The sequence below is a fragment of the Siphateles boraxobius genome, unplaced genomic scaffold (assembly GCF_051911475.1).
Source record: "Siphateles boraxobius isolate OS27281-9 unplaced genomic scaffold, OSU_SipBor_1 130, whole genome shotgun sequence".
In the NCBI taxonomy this organism is placed as follows: Eukaryota; Metazoa; Chordata; class Actinopteri; order Cypriniformes; family Leuciscidae; genus Siphateles; species Siphateles boraxobius.
In genome coordinates this window covers 24,423,844-24,441,907 of record NW_027508734.1, presented here as the reverse complement: position 1 = coordinate 24,441,907, position 18,064 = coordinate 24,423,844, and the positions used below count along the sequence as shown (strand labels likewise).

The 18,064-nt window shown below is 36.2% G+C and overlaps 1 protein-coding gene across 10 annotated transcripts in view; it reads right to left on the bottom strand.

Annotated features, from left to right (window-relative positions):
- plekhg4 (pleckstrin homology domain containing, family G (with RhoGef domain) member 4) overlaps positions 1-18,064 on the bottom strand; it is a 99,299-nt gene that overhangs the window by 14,110 nt on the left and 67,125 nt on the right. The window lies entirely within an intron of this gene.

Below are 18,064 nucleotides of genomic sequence, written 5' to 3'. Positions count from 1 at the left end.
TGAACCAACCAACAAAGCGCTTCAGTTTCCCGGTGTCCATTCAGCTATTCAGCTTCAGTGCACTCAGCTCAAACAGCAATGCTATTATTTGAAACAGTAATATTAATTAAAAATATATATTTTTCAAAAGTATTGATGCATTATTAATAATAACTAGCATTTTTTTTCTTATACTATTTTTTTATTAACAATATGGTTTACACAAAATACTTTCATTATTGTCCGTGCGGATGATATTCCATTTTATTTATCAATGGCACATGCATTTTAATTCTTTATACGCAATGTTGTCCAATGACTTGTTTGAATTATTTAGGCATGTAAGGCAATAGATTTTCTTTTTTTATACAAAGAAAGTTGGTCATAGGAGTGTAAAATTAATTTTAAAACTTAAACTGGCTCAAACTAAGCTACTGTACTGTATATGTTTGATTTATTGTGAAGTGTTTTGGACAGGGCTTAAACGGTGAGACTTTTGTTTTTGTAATCAGGCTCTCAAAAATTATATAAAAATTTGGATTTAGATTTAAATATATTGGCTAATATATCAGTTATCGGATTTCAAATATAAAGAATTATTGGTATCTACCAAAATTTTCATATCGGTGCATCCCTAATTAAAGTCGTGCTGTAATGGAAGTACCATCAGACATTTTTGGATTGTGACATACATCTGAGTGAAAAATAAATGTAGGGCGGTGTTTTATTGGTTGTTGATTGGTAGGAGGCAGATCTGAATGTGAGCTGGTAGTAAATTGTGGAGGGCCGGGTTTAAAGTGGACTAAATGATTAGAGAATTCAGGCGTATGTCACCAGAGAAAAGTATGTTGATTTTAGGGCTGTCGCGGTGAAGGAATTTCCCTTGCGGTAATTTTTAGTGGCTCAATAGCGCGATATGCGGTTTTACCGCCATTTATTTATTTATATTTATTTGTTGCTATATAAATACATGTTATGATGTGGTCAGCATACACAAAAACAATGTAACCAATGTAACTGAAACTAAACTGTGTTAACTCAGCTGGCCAGCAATGCTTCACTTTTGGGCAAAGCTGAAGCAATGCTTCACTTAATAGAGACCAATGGCATTGATTCAATGCGTGACTCGCTGCTTTCCCCCACGGCTTCCTCGCGCTGTGTAATGCTTACTAGCGCTGACGCCATTCATGGTAAATACCCTTACACGTTAAAAGGATGATAGCCTATGACAAATATTTCGCTTTCCTTGGAAACGTCAACCTTTTCACGAATATACATAACTTGACTTCAAAAACAGGTAATCGCACGCGCTCAGTCGAACACATTCACTGTCTGTTCAAATCCACGAATCCTCTGTACAAATCACCATGATAAACAGTCTTGTTATCATTATTAACTTATTTAACATTCAATACACATGGTACGAACTACGAAGGGTGGCCTTATGAAAAAAGAAAACGCGGTTCGCGGTTGCTGCGGTTACTTGCGTTCCTCTGCTGTTGGCCTGTCAGTAGCGCGGTACTGCGATATTGCGGTTATCGCGACAGCCCTAGTTGATTTACTAAAAGTTTGAGTTATGACATTTTGATAAAAAAATACAAGAAAACTTTAGACATTAGTTACTGGCCAACACATGTTGTTAAATGTTAAGAGAAATATGTGTACTTGCATTTGTCATGAAACAGCACTTAAAATATACACTTTCTTGTACATTTTAAAGTATAATATTAAGTATTAATATAAAATAATATAAATATGTATACAAATATTTAGCCAAAAAAATAAAAAAGGATAATAATCGATACCCAATCCCTCAATTTTCCAAAACACATGCAGGAGCCTGTATTAATGGCTAACTCCCGAAATGTGTTACTTTTACAAACTGGGGCAATGTCTAAATTATGTTCTGTGGCAACTGACAGCATTTTAGAGTCTCTGTCAAAAAAGCTTAGGTTGCATTTAACAATAATATACTGATAATTTGGTCTCTAGAACTACAGTAAGTGACAGAAATCCTGTTAATTCTCCAGTACCTCCCTGTTCTGCTAAAGTGATGTGCGAAACAGACACGGGAAACACAAACAGATGTAAAGCGCTCTGTTCCTGTAGTAAAACAGCACCAACAGTTGACGGTGATAAAGTCTGCCACGGGTTCTACAGAGAACCTGGGGTCAGAGACTCCCCTCGTGGAAAAAATACCCCCCGCCCTGCGCATTCCCCTCAGTGAAATAAAGCAGACACTTTGATCTATAGCCCTATATAGTTCCTCACTCTATCTGATGATGCCCATACTACTGTGGGCAGGGGATGACATCATCGTTAGGTTGGTTAGCGTGCGAGGTTCTTTGAAGTGTGAATAGTGTGTGTATGTGTGTGTGGTGGGGCTCTGATTGGTGAGAGTAGAATTAGTTTGCCTGAGGGAGGCCCCACTATTCAACCCTGCACAAAGAGCAAGAGAGAAACAGAGAAATGGAGAGAGAGTGTTAGATGTGCTAAAACAGAGAAGTGGGAGTGAGACAGATCCAGTCTTGGACTAAGCTTTTGTACACTACCATAAATTAATCGCTTAAATGTGTCAAGAGGAGCATTTTTAAACTTGAAAGAAACCATCTTTTATTATTTCCCCTAAAAGAAAACCACAAAAAGGAGAAAAGGTTTTCATGACATCAGTCGGTCTCTGATCTCATGTCTGAGCCATGCCAAGAATGTTGTTGTTTTTTTTGTTTTTTTTTAAAGGATAGTGAGTGTCAAAATGCGAGTGCTGTATTATGCACACTGTGTTTTTAGGAGGCACAGGCTTAAATTTCTCTGACAGTTATTGCTCTGTAACTCACCGTACCAATCTAGAGACAGGACCGCTTAACCCTCGACACAAGACCCCGGCATACATTCCTGTCATTTTGGATTTTAAATTACCCATTTTCTCTCTAAGCCGCTGACAATAAAGGTAGGGTGACCAGACATCTTGTTTTTCCCGGGTCAGTCCTGTATTTCAGCTCTATTTTTATCGTCCCGACTTATTATGAAAAATCATGTTTTGGCCCGTATTTCTTCTTTCCTAAATTGTCTTTGCTGGGTGATCATATAAAAAAGAGAGTAGCAGTCTTCTGTTACGCGAGAATAGCCTAATCAAAGGTACCCAATCTCATCATAGTATATTTTGGAGAACAAAATTACCATGCAATCACAATTCCAAAACCATGTCCATCACGTGGAGTATCTCACGTAAATGTTGGTTATGGCTTAAGTGAACTTAAACAGCTCGGTGAAAACCGGATATCTGTCAGTATTAGATCCTAGCATTCGATCTTAAGTGATTCGGTCATTAATGTCAATCAAACAACAAAAGATGTTAAATATATGCATTCATGTTAAATAAACCTACTGTACCTGAAAACTTAGTTTATTTAATTTGTTACTCCTATTTGTCCTATTGTTTGTAATTTGATTATTTCTTCTTTTTTATATAACAAAAATAAAATAACTATATGTATATATCATTGTCATGAAATATAATGTCTTATATCATGAAATATGTGAGGGGGGGATGGTGAGGGTGCCTGTCCGTCTTGTCCCGTATTCCACCATGAGAAATCTGGTTACCCTAATACAGGAGGAATGTCAAAATGAGAGAATGAACTGCGGACCATCCTGAGCCAAAGAGCAGGATTTGGATGAGTGATTCAGGCAAAAGAGAATGAAAAGAAAGAGATGGAAACAAATAAAGAGAAAAAAATAAGAGAAAAAAAATGCAAGACAGAGGGGAAAAGCTGATTTGCTATAGACTGCAGGAAATGAGAGAGAGAGATGGAAAAGACCCATTTATTTTAATGAAGACACCCTGTGGAGTGTAGGAAGACCAACCAGTACCCATACCACAAAAAATACATTCGCACATTAGCAACACAATCTAAAATAGCACAAATATTTACTGAACTCTTCATGGTTAAGATAAAATACAACTAAATTATTCAAAATCTTTCATTTTGTGATAATTTATAACAAATAATATATATTTAATTTATTTTTAACTCAACAGAAACAACTATTATTAATGTACAACAAAAATGTTAATAACATCTGTCATAAATAATATAAATAAGGTTAATTTTCTGTTCAATGGCAGCATGTCAGACACCATATGCTATCTGAAAGCTTAATCTAAAGGAATGCAAATCAAATTAAATGAATAGTAAACGGATGATAAAGAGGGATGGAGAACACGAGAGAGACAGCACCTGTATGATAACTATCCCATTGTGGTTTTGGCTAATTCAATCTAATAGTGTGTTTTAAACAGAATAATGGTGCATTAAATTCACCAAACCTAAAACTCAGTAAAGGTCATTGATCATAAACCAATCAATTAATGCCTGATGCTGTTGTATGATTGATGAGGAAGGTTTCAGCAGTTTGGTTTTTGTTCTTTTGTTGTGCGTGTCGGTGGTGACGCATGCGAGTATGCACGTGTCTACTGCTGGGGGAACGTCTCTGTGTTTCCTACGAAGCTTCATGAATGTCAAAGCCTAAAGAATTAGGCTCAAGAAAGGAGAGTTCAGCGATGGCATGCACACACACACACACACACACACACACACACACACACACACACACACACACACACACACACACACACACACACACACACACACGGAGCGGAGGGTACACGCAGCCCGTGACAGATGTGATTGCAGTCTTCTCTCTCTGGTTTAATATTTAGAGTATGCTGAGAGACAAACGTGTTGCATATGTAGAGTAATGTGAAGCACATACACGCCAGCTGCTTCATAGCAATAGAGACCATGAAACACTAAACATGCCCACTAAAGGCCTGTTGGAAGCACTGGGCCTTCATTTCCTAATTCTATGGTTCAATTCAAACGCAGGAAAATACTCATGTTGAACTGCTGCATAATACGGCATGATACTTCAAAAGGCACGAGAAGTGTGTCTATACAGAACAGATGTCAAACAAATTGTTGCACTGCAGAGCGCAGGGTCTGTTTCTGATATAGTAAGGGGTTGGCTGGCTTTATTGGGGGTAATGACTGTTTGAAAATAGGAGCTGAGAGAACCATGGGACACATGGACTATAAAAGGTGCCACTGTCTGCCCATTAGTCCAATTTAATGAGTCAAACAGGAAATAATACTGCTTTGCCGTAGAGCATGTCTAGCATGGGCTTTTTGAACACTAATGTGAGACCGTTCAAGATAAAAAGAGACTAGTTTCAATTTATTTATCTATTTATTTTTTCCAAAATTTGAATAAATTCCCACATAAAAAAATTCAAATCTAAGTATTTTAAGAAAAGAGATTTAATTCATTAACATAAAAGTGAATGTGTACCACGTTTTAAAGTGAAACAATGAACTTTGTTGCAAATACGTATGAAAAATTGGAACCATCTCTCTTTCAGTTCATCTGAACACAAGCAGAAATATTGAAAAGTCCAAGCAGTTACCAGTTGTTTTATAATAATGAAAAACAAAAGTAATAAATGTAACATTAACGTTAAATAGATTATTGTGATTATAAATTAAAATCGTCAAAAACAGACAATTTCTCGTTTTAGGTCTTTTTAACATTTATAATGTCTAATTAATGGAATTTTATTCCTGGAAAGTGGTATTGGTATTCACATCAGCAATATTCGTCTTGATGGTACTTGGTATCGGATCGAAAAGAAAGTGGTATCGTTAATTCCTTGAATTGTAGAAAGGATGGTCATTGGTTGGCACCATTGCTAATGCTAATGTGTGTGCATAAAAATCACAGCAGTGTGTTGCATGTTGTTCTGTTTGAGTGAGTTAATTTGATTGAACTGTGGCTAGGAGGGGGCTGGGGAAAAAGGGTTCTGGATAGCGAGCCAATCACGCTGCATTTGAACCATCAAAGTGTCATTAGTCAGACCTGATCACAACTCTGATCAGACTGAGTGGCTACTTAAACGCCTCAAACACGCACAGCACTGGAAAAGCTTTTGAGGTCAAGCAAACACTCTCATGCCCTAAGGGAATACACATTAGCCAACCCAAAATGTAAAATGACAATCAAGGCTGAACGGAAATTTAAAGTAAGGCCAAAGTGGTCAAATAGATGTTTTTACTTTCCCTAAATTGAAAGGAATCGTTAAGCCTAAAATGATGAAAATAGTCTTCTCAGAATTCACAAGCGTCTTACTTGTTTTGGACGCACTTACCATTAAAAAAGTGTCAAAAAAGAAAAAAAGAAAAAGAAAAGATAATAAATATATAAAAATATTTCATAATTTCAAAAATAAATAAACAAATGAAAATAAATCAAATTCAATATCTTAATCAAAACAAAGTTTTCATTATTAAAGTTTCATAAAATTGTTGTCTATTTTTGGACCAAGCGCAATAAAAATCAGCTCTCAGCTCTGTTTTTTAAGTCCTGCACATGCTATCCAGGTGGCTAATGAGTGCAAGGTGCAAACTCAACAGAGATTAGTCAACATGTCATTAACAAGCTGTGAACAGAAAACTGACAGCCCTTTTACTTTGTCCCTTCCTCATTCTTTACACAACTCTTTAAGGGCAACATGGGAGGTCAACCATCATACACGTTTATCATCTTTCATTTCTTGTCAGTGAACGGGTGTGGGGGTCAGTGTTTTGTATCCACAGGTGCTAACCCCAGGTTCTGCCAAAACAGAGTAGGACACAAGGACTGAGAGACAGGAGGCCACAGTCAGACCGCCACAAAAGATAGACACACCTAATTAATAGTGCATGGGGCCTGCTTTGTCCCTCAGTGTTGTCTCCTGTTGTTCGTTGGGGGTTTGCGAGGCAATGAGGTGTAGAAAGGGGTCTAGAGTTTTTGGGATAAACGGTCCAGAAATGGGAGTCTGCATGGAGCAGTACATGCCTCAGGCTCAGTCATGCGGCATGATGAGAAAGAAGATACACCAGTCTATAAATGTTAGAGAAGAGACACACGGATGATGAGGAGAAAAGAGACAAGGAGGTGCTGTTCAGTAAGTAGGGTCATAAATGCACACACAGGCTCATTGGGATTGGCATATGCCAGAGGTGACTGCTTTGAGATTGTCGGACCCCTGCACAGAAAACTCATCATTCAGTCACCTGCATTTTCTCAAGCAATTAAACAGGGCTCCATCTGAAGCCCGTACTGTGCTTTACTGACCTCCTCACTGCCAAACCCAAGACCACAAGTCCAAAATCAACTCACTGAAAAAGAAACGGATGAGAAGGAACAACAATAATAACAAACAACTAGTTGAGACGCAACAACAACAGACACCTGCGGTGACAAGCATTTGTTTGAGGAGGTTAGGAGATACCCAAAACTCTAGTTTGAGTACAAAGACATTTTATTGGCCATAACTTCTGGAGTAGAATAGTTCAGACACACTATATTTTGAAAGGCTATAGCGTTCGGAAAAGAAAGGACCAAGTGGTGTAGTTACCACATCTACTAGCAGGAGTTAATGGGTTAAACAATCTGTTACGGTAATTTCTTTTATCACTGTAAAGCTGCTTTGAAACAATACATACTGTTAAAAGCGCTTTATAAATGAATGTGACTTGACTTGGGATCATGATGAACAGCCAACACTTGACAGGGACACCATTGATCAGTATCACAGAGCACTCTGCGTATAATACATGAACAACAGAAATATGTTTTACATTTCAATCACTTTCAGTAAAAGTATATCACCATTTCATTTAATGGTTAATTGAGAGTTACATCTGAGAGACAAGCCCTAACCCTAACCAAAGCTCTCCCAGGCAACATGCAGAGAAGTCCGCTTCTGGTCAGGACAAAAATATATTAATGAAAGCCTTGTAAACTATAAACAATCAGCCAATTATTCCAAGAAAAAAAAACTCATGATAGACTACTACTACAGCAACTTTGTCCTATTACGTTAGTGTACAGGTATCAATAGGGTTGCATGTGCTATGAGACTTCTGAAGACACATTCATTTAAAGACTAAAACAGTGTTAACTGAATGACCTGTGTGATATTTTACATTAAATTGAGCTAAATTATTGAAATGTACCAAGAGTGACAGGAAATATACACTACCGTTTAAAAGTTTGGGGTCGATTTTTGAAGAAAAAAAAAGGTAATATTGTGAAATATTATAACGATTTAACATGCAAAGCAGAATATTCAGCAGCTATTACTTCAGTGTCACATGATCCGTCAGAAACATTCTTATATGCTGACTATATTATTCTAAATATAAAAACCTTACTGTGGGAAGTTTAACTTCCAGTGTAGTCTTTAAGCAATTACCACCGACTTTCATATGTATCACTTTCACAGTATAACATCACATCACACTACAACAGCAGAAACACACAACAGCAGAAACGTCCTGTGGGCTGGAAAGTGAGTAAACATACAATGATGTCATGATCATTCATGTCACCTCTAGAACTAAGATGAGCACACAAAAAAAACATGCTCCTGGGGCAAAGCCGTTGTAAAGTAATCCACTTCCATAATGATCTGACTAACAAGGTGTGGAGTTACACTGAGATAATGGATGGCATAAACCCCCTGATGTGGCCATTTGCCCAGGGCACCAAACTCCAATCTAAGCTGTGTGAGAAATGTTGATCAATACCACATGCAGAGAGGAAACTCTATTAAAAACACTGCAGTTCACACACTTACAGCCTGTGCTTGCCTCACATACACACTTTACCAACGCATGAATGAACAGGAGATTGAAGAGAGCCAGAAAGTAGGGGGTGGAGATTAAGTGCGGAGTAAGGAAATCTCCACAGACAACCGAAGAGTTCCATTCAAAAGTGTTTCTGAGCAACATTTCAGTTGTCCCTTCCATTATAATGGCCTCTCATGAAAACATCTCTTATTGAACAGTTACAGTCTGTTAAGCCTTGACAAGTCTTCAGAGATTAAAAAACAAAAACTTTCTGTGCACAGATAATGTACCACATATCAGTCAAATGCTCCTGATTTTATCACCTCAATACTCCTCTAAACTCCTACCTCTCCATGACTATATCCGTTTTCCTGCTCGGCTAAGACGCTGGTGGTCCCATGACCGGAGCACGGAGCGGCGGCGGTCATCCTTTTCTCTCTCTCTCAGACTGACAAAGTAACTGAGAGAGAAGCCAGTGGCGCCCACTCCCCTCCTCTCCCCACCTCCCTGCTATTCACAGGCAAATGCAAGTCTAAATACCAGATGGGTCTGTCCCAGCAACTTCACTGGAGGGGAGGAGGGGGTAGAGGGCAGAGAGGGAAGGGGGGATGGGACAGGAGGGTGTCTGTCAACAAAACTACAAAGCTCCTCACCAGAAAGGGCAAAGGAAAGACGGCAGAGCGATTGCTGAAACTTGGCATGCTGGTGCTAACTAGACCTTGTGAACCCATATGCAGGCGGAGTGAGAAATCCAAAACATTGATGGGAACTTTCGAAGGGTAAAATGAGGCCCAGCTGATGATGTATAAACACAGATACACACATTTATGGTGTGACTGCAGGAAATTATGTATTATGGCATAATATAATCAAGTGACTATATGTGTGTTACCGATTCTGAATTTATAATGCTTGTGTGCTTGAGTAAGTTTAATCTTGATCAATGTTCAGCTAGAGTTGGATTAGAGGAAAAACAGCAGCAGAAGGCATGTGGGAAAGAGTTAATTCCTTGGAGACATTGAAGTATCAATAACCTGATCAATAACCAACCGCTCACAGTATGTTGTACACATACACACACATTCTTCCAATACAACAACTGCTGTATGTGTCACTGCTGGATTTGCTTAAATGATGAATTATACTCTCTTGAAATATAATTATATTTCAAGTAATTTTTTAATGAAGATAAATTATATTTCTTTCATGTGCAAAAAGAAAGCGCCAGCATATTTTGCTTAAACAGATTTTTTTTTTCATTCTAGTTACTTTAATAATATATTATTACATTTGTAAAGTATTGCATAGAATGTATACATCATAGTAGAATTTGCTGAAATAACTTATGCTGAATACAATTCGTTTTTTGTAATACACAAAAAAATATGAAAAATATTACAGCAAGTTATCAGAATATATGTTATATTTTTAACTTAAACTATTAAAAATTGTTTTTGGTAATTGAAATAAAATAATATTAAATATTACACGAAAAACAAACAAACTTAAAAATACAAAATGAATTACTAACTAAAATAAAACAAGTTTAAGTACTAAAATTAATAAAACGCTAAATAGTTTACGCTACATTACGCTAATTAATTACGCTAAATAGAAAAATTTAAAAAACTAGAAATGTCAAAAACAAAACCGAAAATGACTAAAACAGAAACATTTAGATGAAAACATTTTTGGGATGAAATGTGACTTGGACATGTCTTTGTTAGATTCACAAATTTACTTTCACTGTGAGAGGGCATAAATATGCTCATCCTCTCTGAGCAGAAGCCTGCAGTGCGTTAATTCAGCTCTTCAGTGAAAAGCCTGTGGTTTAACTATTATCATTATAATGACAACATGGAGGTGCCATTTCCTTTGACTTGCAATGTCTGGCTGTATGCGTTTAGGCTTAAAACCATGTAAAACAAAAGAGGCAATGACTTTCCTCGTAACATTACAGAGATTGCATTTCCAAACACTTAAATGAGGGTTTGAATGAATTTAAAATATAATGCAGGGGGCAAATGAAATCTTTTCTGACAATAAACCAGTCCCACACTAGCTTGCATAGATGAGCATTACAGGCCAATACATCCCCTGAGACTGTGACTTCTCCCTCATCCTTCCATCAAACACAATCTCAGTGATTCCTCACTCTGCACACTTGCACACGAAGACCATCTGGAGCAGAAAGGACTCGGTCTCACACACTATGCCTCAGGCTGCATCACAGGGCTGATGCTCACAGCTCTGCTGTCACTTTCTGCACTGCTGGCAGCTGTGATTGCCTGCAGGGCTCTGATCCAGACAATACATTGTCAATATTATGTTTGTCACCCAATGTGTGTCAGTAAGCTTATACAGCGGCCAGTAAGGTCAGTGTAAATTCATTCATTTAACACACGTGTCGCTTACTGACTCACTTTAGATGTTTATTTTGAAGGGAAACCTTTTAGACACACAGAAGTGAAAACACTATAATTCTACAGGATACTTTCTTTGGTTGAACTTCTTGCTGATTTAGAAAAAGACGTGTGGTGTACAGAAAGTGTCGTGTGGTGTAAGATTTTTTTCAAGATATTATTCAGCAAAAATGCATTCAATTGTTCAAAAGTGACAGTAAAGTTTTTTATATATTGACACAAATGATTTAAATTTCAAATTAAAGCTGTTCTTTTGAATCTTGAAAAAATTGTATCACGCTTTATACAAAAACAGTAAGCAACACAACTCTTTTAAGCATATAATTAATCAACGATAATTAGAAGAAATGTTTCTTGAGCACCAATCAGCATATTAGAATGATTTCTGAACGATCATGTGACACTGAATACTGGAGTAATGATGCTAAAAATTCAGCTTTGACATCACAGGAAAAAAAAACATTTATAAAAAAAGATAATAATATAGAAACATTTAAAAATCGTACCGATCACAAACTTTTGAATGGAAGTGTATATTTTACAGCAAAGCTAGATTTACATTACCTACAGAAAAGTTTTCTATTTACTATAGATATTTCCATGACATTTTGTGATTTTCTATATTTCCATGATTTTTCCTAGGGTGAAAATCACAATTTTATAAAAACATGATTTTTTTTCCAGGTCTTCTATGACATTAGAAACATACATACAAATACATATATACATACATAGGTGGCCAAAATTATTAGAACGGTAAGATTTTTTTTATGTTTTAAAAGAAGTCTCTTCTGCTCACTAAGGCTTCACTTATTTGATCCAAAATACAGCAAAAACAGTAATATTGTGAAATATGTTTACAATTTAAAGTAACTCTTTTCTATTTGAATATATTTTCAAATGCAATTTATTTCTGTGTTGGTAAAGCTGAATTTTCAGCAGTCTTCAGTGTCACACGATCCTTCAGAAATCATTCTAATGATGATTTGATGATCAAGAAACATTTATTATTATTATTATCAATGTTGAAAACAGTTGTGTATAATTTTTTTAGGATTATTTGATTATTTGATGAAAAAAGTTCAAAAGAACAGAATTTATCTCAAATAGAAAGCTTTTGTAACATTATCACTACCGTTCAAAAGTTTGGGGTCAGTAAGCTTTTTTTTGTTTGTTTTTGTTTTAAAAAGAAATTAAAGAAATTCATTTTAAATTAAATTATTTTATTCAGCAAGGATGCATTCAATTGATCTAAAGTGACAGTCTAGACATTTATTATGTTGCAAAAGCTTTCTATTTGAGATAAATGCTGTTCTTTTGAACTTTCTATTCATCAAAGAATCCTGAAAAGATTTTTTTTGCTGTATTTTGGATGAAATAAATGAAGCCTTAGTGAGCAGAAGAGACTTATTTTACAACATTAAACAATTTTACCATTCTAATAATTTGACCACCACTGTACACATGCATACATACATACATAAATTCATGGTTGGTGTCCTGTTGTACTATGAATAGAACATCGAGTCCTCGTGTTCAACCTCAGCTGTCATAGCACACATGATGTGTTTGATGACCACAATCCACATTGGCCAGTTCATCAGCCGTGCTTGGACCGGTTGCTAGGCAACACAGTCAAACAGTCACTTTCTAAATCTGGGATGAGCTGGTCTGTCATTGAAGACAAATCAAGCACTGGATTCCAGCATGTGGTCACTCAACGCACAGAAAAACAAGACAGAGGTTCTGTCTCAATCACACACGGATACAATGCTCACACACAAGACTAATACACATCTGTACACTGTTACACTTACTACACAACCATCAGTGTTGAGACTAATCAAAAGCATGGAAATTCATGCATAGGAATTGGTGTGAAAGGACAGGTGGTTTGAATAAGTCAGTCAGATGATACCAGTGATTTCCACAAGTGTCATCGCGCACCTTAATACAACAACACAAAGACTCTAGCTGCAGTGCTGAATACTGAAAAGGATAAATGCGTGATATGTCAGAGACTGATCTAGGAACAGGCAGTTGTATGTAAATGAAGCCAGCTTTTGATTAATACACAATTCAAAAGCTTTGATTATTACACACATATACAGACAACTTTTGTCAATATGCCAACAGACGGCAGGAGAGAGCTTGGATGAGTTCACCATGCCAACAGGGCAAGGACTCTGGATGTATGGATGATCTGATGAGTCAGGAAAGAGCACTATGATTATACTAATGCTAAAATCTGATAGCAGTCAGCCAACAAGCCCATCTGTCCCTGCTGGGGCTCGGGGGGAAACACTGAAGACAGACCGAAGCGTTCAACACTCAGTGCCACAGAGGGAAAACACAATGGTCTGATCACAAAGACAATCGCGTGTGTGTGTGTGTGTGTGTTTGTTTGTTTGCCTGACATCATCGCCAGTCAGGGATTTCCGTAATAGCTGGTGCTTTAGAAACACTATATGCTTTTCAGAGGAAGTCTTGTCTCATGGATATAGAAATACATGAAACTGTGCTCCATTACTATCATTTAACAGTATATCAAGACCAATAATTATTTCTGTTTTAAGTTAAGTGTCTGCTAATTCTAAAGTTTTTAACATTATTAAAGAAAACTGGAAAAAATAAGAAAGTTGGGACAGGATTTATTTGACTAAAAGTCTATCTGACTATAAGGGTTATCACTTCTGACTAAAGGAAGATAACAGTTTTTGATCAGTTGCTGTTTTAACATCCAACCGATGTCAATTAAACACTAGAAGACATATTAAAGTGGCGCTGCGCAGACCAATCAGTGTATGACATCAAAGTACCGCAAGAGCGTTTCGAAAGCATACAGAGCCGCCTCCTCTCTAATTGCTCTCGCAGTAGTTTGATGTCATACACTGATTGGTCTGCTCAGCGCCGCTTTAAGTGTTCAATTAAATAGGGTTTCATAGGGGGTCGAAAAGCCTACTTGATTATAGGGAAACTACATTTAGACTAAACTAATTTTGAAACTAACCATACTTAAACAAAACTACCTTCTGTTTTTAAAATGGAAGAACATGTCCTGCATAAACAACCCATGAAGCATATGATTCGAAAAAAGGGGCTTCGTAATTTTTTTTATTATAAAAAATACTGCAATAAAACTAGAGAAAGTTACAGAAACAGAAAAAAAAAAAGAAAAAAGTGCAAACCTAATATATTAATATAATACACTATAAAAACTATAACTGGTCAAACAAAAACCTACTGAAGGATGGACACAACTAATGCACATCTAATCTGAACTGACAAACCGCATTGCAGAGACAGGTATTCTAACCTGTGACTATGCAGTGCAGTTTAGTCAGTTCAGATTACATATTTATGGATTAATGCATTAAGGTAATTATTCTGAGTACTTGAAACACCTTATGATTAAAAAGCAGTACAAGCGAATAATCTCCAATTATCCATCAAACCAATTTATATATTGCAATCTAGTAAAGCCTCAAACTATGGGGGTAGAATTGTTGCATTATTCCAAATAAATATATTATGATCCACAAATAAATGTAAAGAGATTCACAAAAATATATCAAATTCACAAAAAAATAGATTAAGATCCACAAATAAATGTAAAGAGTTTCACACAAAAAATATAAAACTTACAAATAAATAAAATTAGCTTTGCAAATAAAAATATATATATTTACAAATATGTGTTTTATGCCACAAACACAACTCGGCCTGGTATTTATTTGTGAACCGATTTCTGTGCATTTGTAAATCCCCTCACGCATTTGTGAATCGGTTCCTGTGCATTTGTAAATCCCCTCACGCCTTTGTGGATTTTGAAACACTTCTAACGGCGACGTAAAGACGAATCCACAAATAAGTTGACTCCACCCACCCTTTACCTAAGCCAATCAGATAACGGCCACATTGAGCTGATCAATCGTAGCACGTTCTCGCTACAACCAATCACGTTAGGCTTTACAATCAGAGTGGTCTTGCCCTGAAATAACTTTGTTCGTTCATCTGCATTGGCTCAAATGGAAGTGTAAGGCTATAAAGCCATAATATTGCTTCAATAAAATATGTTTAAAATTTGGATTTCGTTAGAGTTAGACCATTAGACTGTGTATCAAGTCAAGACACATTTTTATGAGCCTTTGAAAATGGCAGAGAAACAGCGCTTACGTTTTGGGAACAAGGCGTTATGGAAGCGTCACGTTATTCATGATAAAACAGAAAAGCATCAATGCGTTGCTGACTAATGAATAACTGGATTCAACCTCGTGATAAATACGCGAGTTTGTGTAATATTGGGGAAATTACTGTCACAACAGTTTTTCCCACTTCTTCATACAAGTTTTAAATAGCAGGTCCGTGGATCTAATGATTAAATATATAACATGCATTTAAAAGTGAAATGCCCAGACAAGCGATTTGAATTTATCCGTTAAAACGCTTGATCACACAAATAATATTTCATATGAATCAGACTTAATAATATTGTATTGTTAAAGTTATATACAGCCTATAAATGCAAATATGTATTTTTTTCAGCATTGCATTATCCACTAAAACCCTATTAGCCTACACACTGTAACATCTTCAATGATGGTCATTTGGGCTGATATTTTGTATTCTACATAATATTTATGTCCTATAGCTAGCTATTTGTCACAACGATTGTGCTTTAAAAGACAAAATCATCCGTTTTGTAATTTATTACATCGTGTCTAGTGATCGACCGATGTATCGGTTTACCGATATTTTTCCCGATATTTAAGCATTTTCCCATAATCGGGTATCGGTTTTGTAATATCGGATTTGCCGATAAACGGCGCCATCTTGTGGCCGTTTTGAGAATACCGCCATTGCAGCCCGCGTCTGAGGAGATCAGTCAACAACAACTCTGTGCACACGTAAGGTACTTGCTTTGCTTTAATTATTCAACTTTATTTAACATAACAGGCATGCAGAAATGAGGTTTGAGACATAAATGCCTGATATAGTTTATGCAGCTTGGATCTCAAAAATTGAGACGAACTCATGGAGTCACGTAGCGTAATCCGTCATGTCCTGCCCCAATAAAGATGTAACTTTACATGAATTAAATAAAACAGACATGAATGAGTGCATGTTGAAAATAAAAGCGCTGAATTTAATTCTTTATCTGTTGTATTTGCTCACCATTAGTCTCGAAAAAAAGTTCGTTCATATTGCTTAGCACTGGGTCGATCATATTGCACTCACTGGGTTGATGATCAGGAATGCTCGAGCACGGCCACTGAATGAAACTTTTGACAAGATTATCTCGTTTAAACAGCCTAGATTATATTATCATTTACTACATAGCAATTATTTCGCTAATACACATCTAAATATAGTGCTTTGTGGAAATTAATTATTTATTATCTGCAGGCGCGATCGCGGTTGAGTAGCCTATATATAGTTCTGTGAAAATGCATAGATAAACAGCACTTTGTCAGAAAGCATTTCATGATCTAGACCTACAAAAATATTATTAATAATTTATAATGACAATGTTATATTCCAGCTAATATCATTCAGTGAATTAATATTACCCAGTGAATTATTCCTCACTCTTATTTTAAACCTATTAAACGGCACATAAACCTTCTAAAACTGTTTAAAATGAATTGCATTTCAGCAGAGGTGATATGAATCCCCTGACCATTATTTTCTCCATATGAAACATTAGACTTTTAACATTTATTTTCCCTATTGTTAACATTGTTACTGCTGATGCTTATAAATTATATGTATAATTTAGATATAAATTATATAATGTAGTAATATAAATGTTTTTGATTTATTTACCATTTATGAAAACAAACGAAGCATTTTTTTATTTTTAAACAAAGGCACTTTATTTTTTGGACTCAGACCTCTATATTTATTTGTGTATAAATATAAAGCTTTATATTTATATATTATATAGGAGGGATATTATATATTATTTAGGAGGGAGTGATTATATTATATATTATTATATTATATTTTATATATATATATATATATATATATATTATATATTATATAGAAGGGAGTGATTGTTATAAATTAAATGGTTTGTTCAGTTCATTTGTGTTGTAATAATTGTGTCAAAAACAGAAGTATAACAGTAAATAAATATCGGTTCTGCATATCGGTTATCGGGCACATAAACATGCAAATAATTGGTATCGGTATCGGTTATAAAAAATCAATATCGGTCGATCACTAATCGTGTCTACCCCGTGCGAGGCTCTCTACATTGGACAAAGGAGCAAATGATGTGTCCTCCGTAGTTGTGTGTAGTAGCCGCTACTTCAGAAGAAGAACGGGCATCCGTTTACTATCAATGAATCATCGTGTCGCGCTGCACCGCATCCAGTAACCATTATCACGAATTATCAATTTTCATGTAGTCAGCATAGTCAATAAAGAAGATTATACGTCATATATCTTCAGGTAAGAAAACAGACGTCATGGGCAAAATGTGTTAACATTGCAAACATGTTAGTTTTACATGATTTGAAACAGCTACAGCAGAAGGGAAGATAATCGGCTAGCTTTTGACGCGCCGCTTGATTCCAGTGGAAAGGGTGTTATGATGCTCGGGATCTTTGATGATCATTTGTGTGTAATCCTGAGTTAATAATAAAGAATAATAAATATAAAGAAGCCTTAAACTCCAACAGTCTTTTGGAAACGGTGTGTTTTAACCACACAAACAGCTAATTTGAATGAAGCTCCCATTACAGATGCTTTCAGGGGTGCAAATATCTGCAAAATTAATCAGATCCAGTTCTCCCCCCGAGTGTAAAGCCTAACGTGATTGGTTGAAGCGAGAACGTGCTACGATTGATCAGTTCAATGTGGCCGTTATCTGATTGGCTTAGGTAAAGGGTGGGTGGAGTCCACTTATTTGTGGATTTGTCTGCACGTCGACGCTAGAAGTGTTTCAAAAATCCACAAATGCGTGAGGGGATTTACAAATGCACA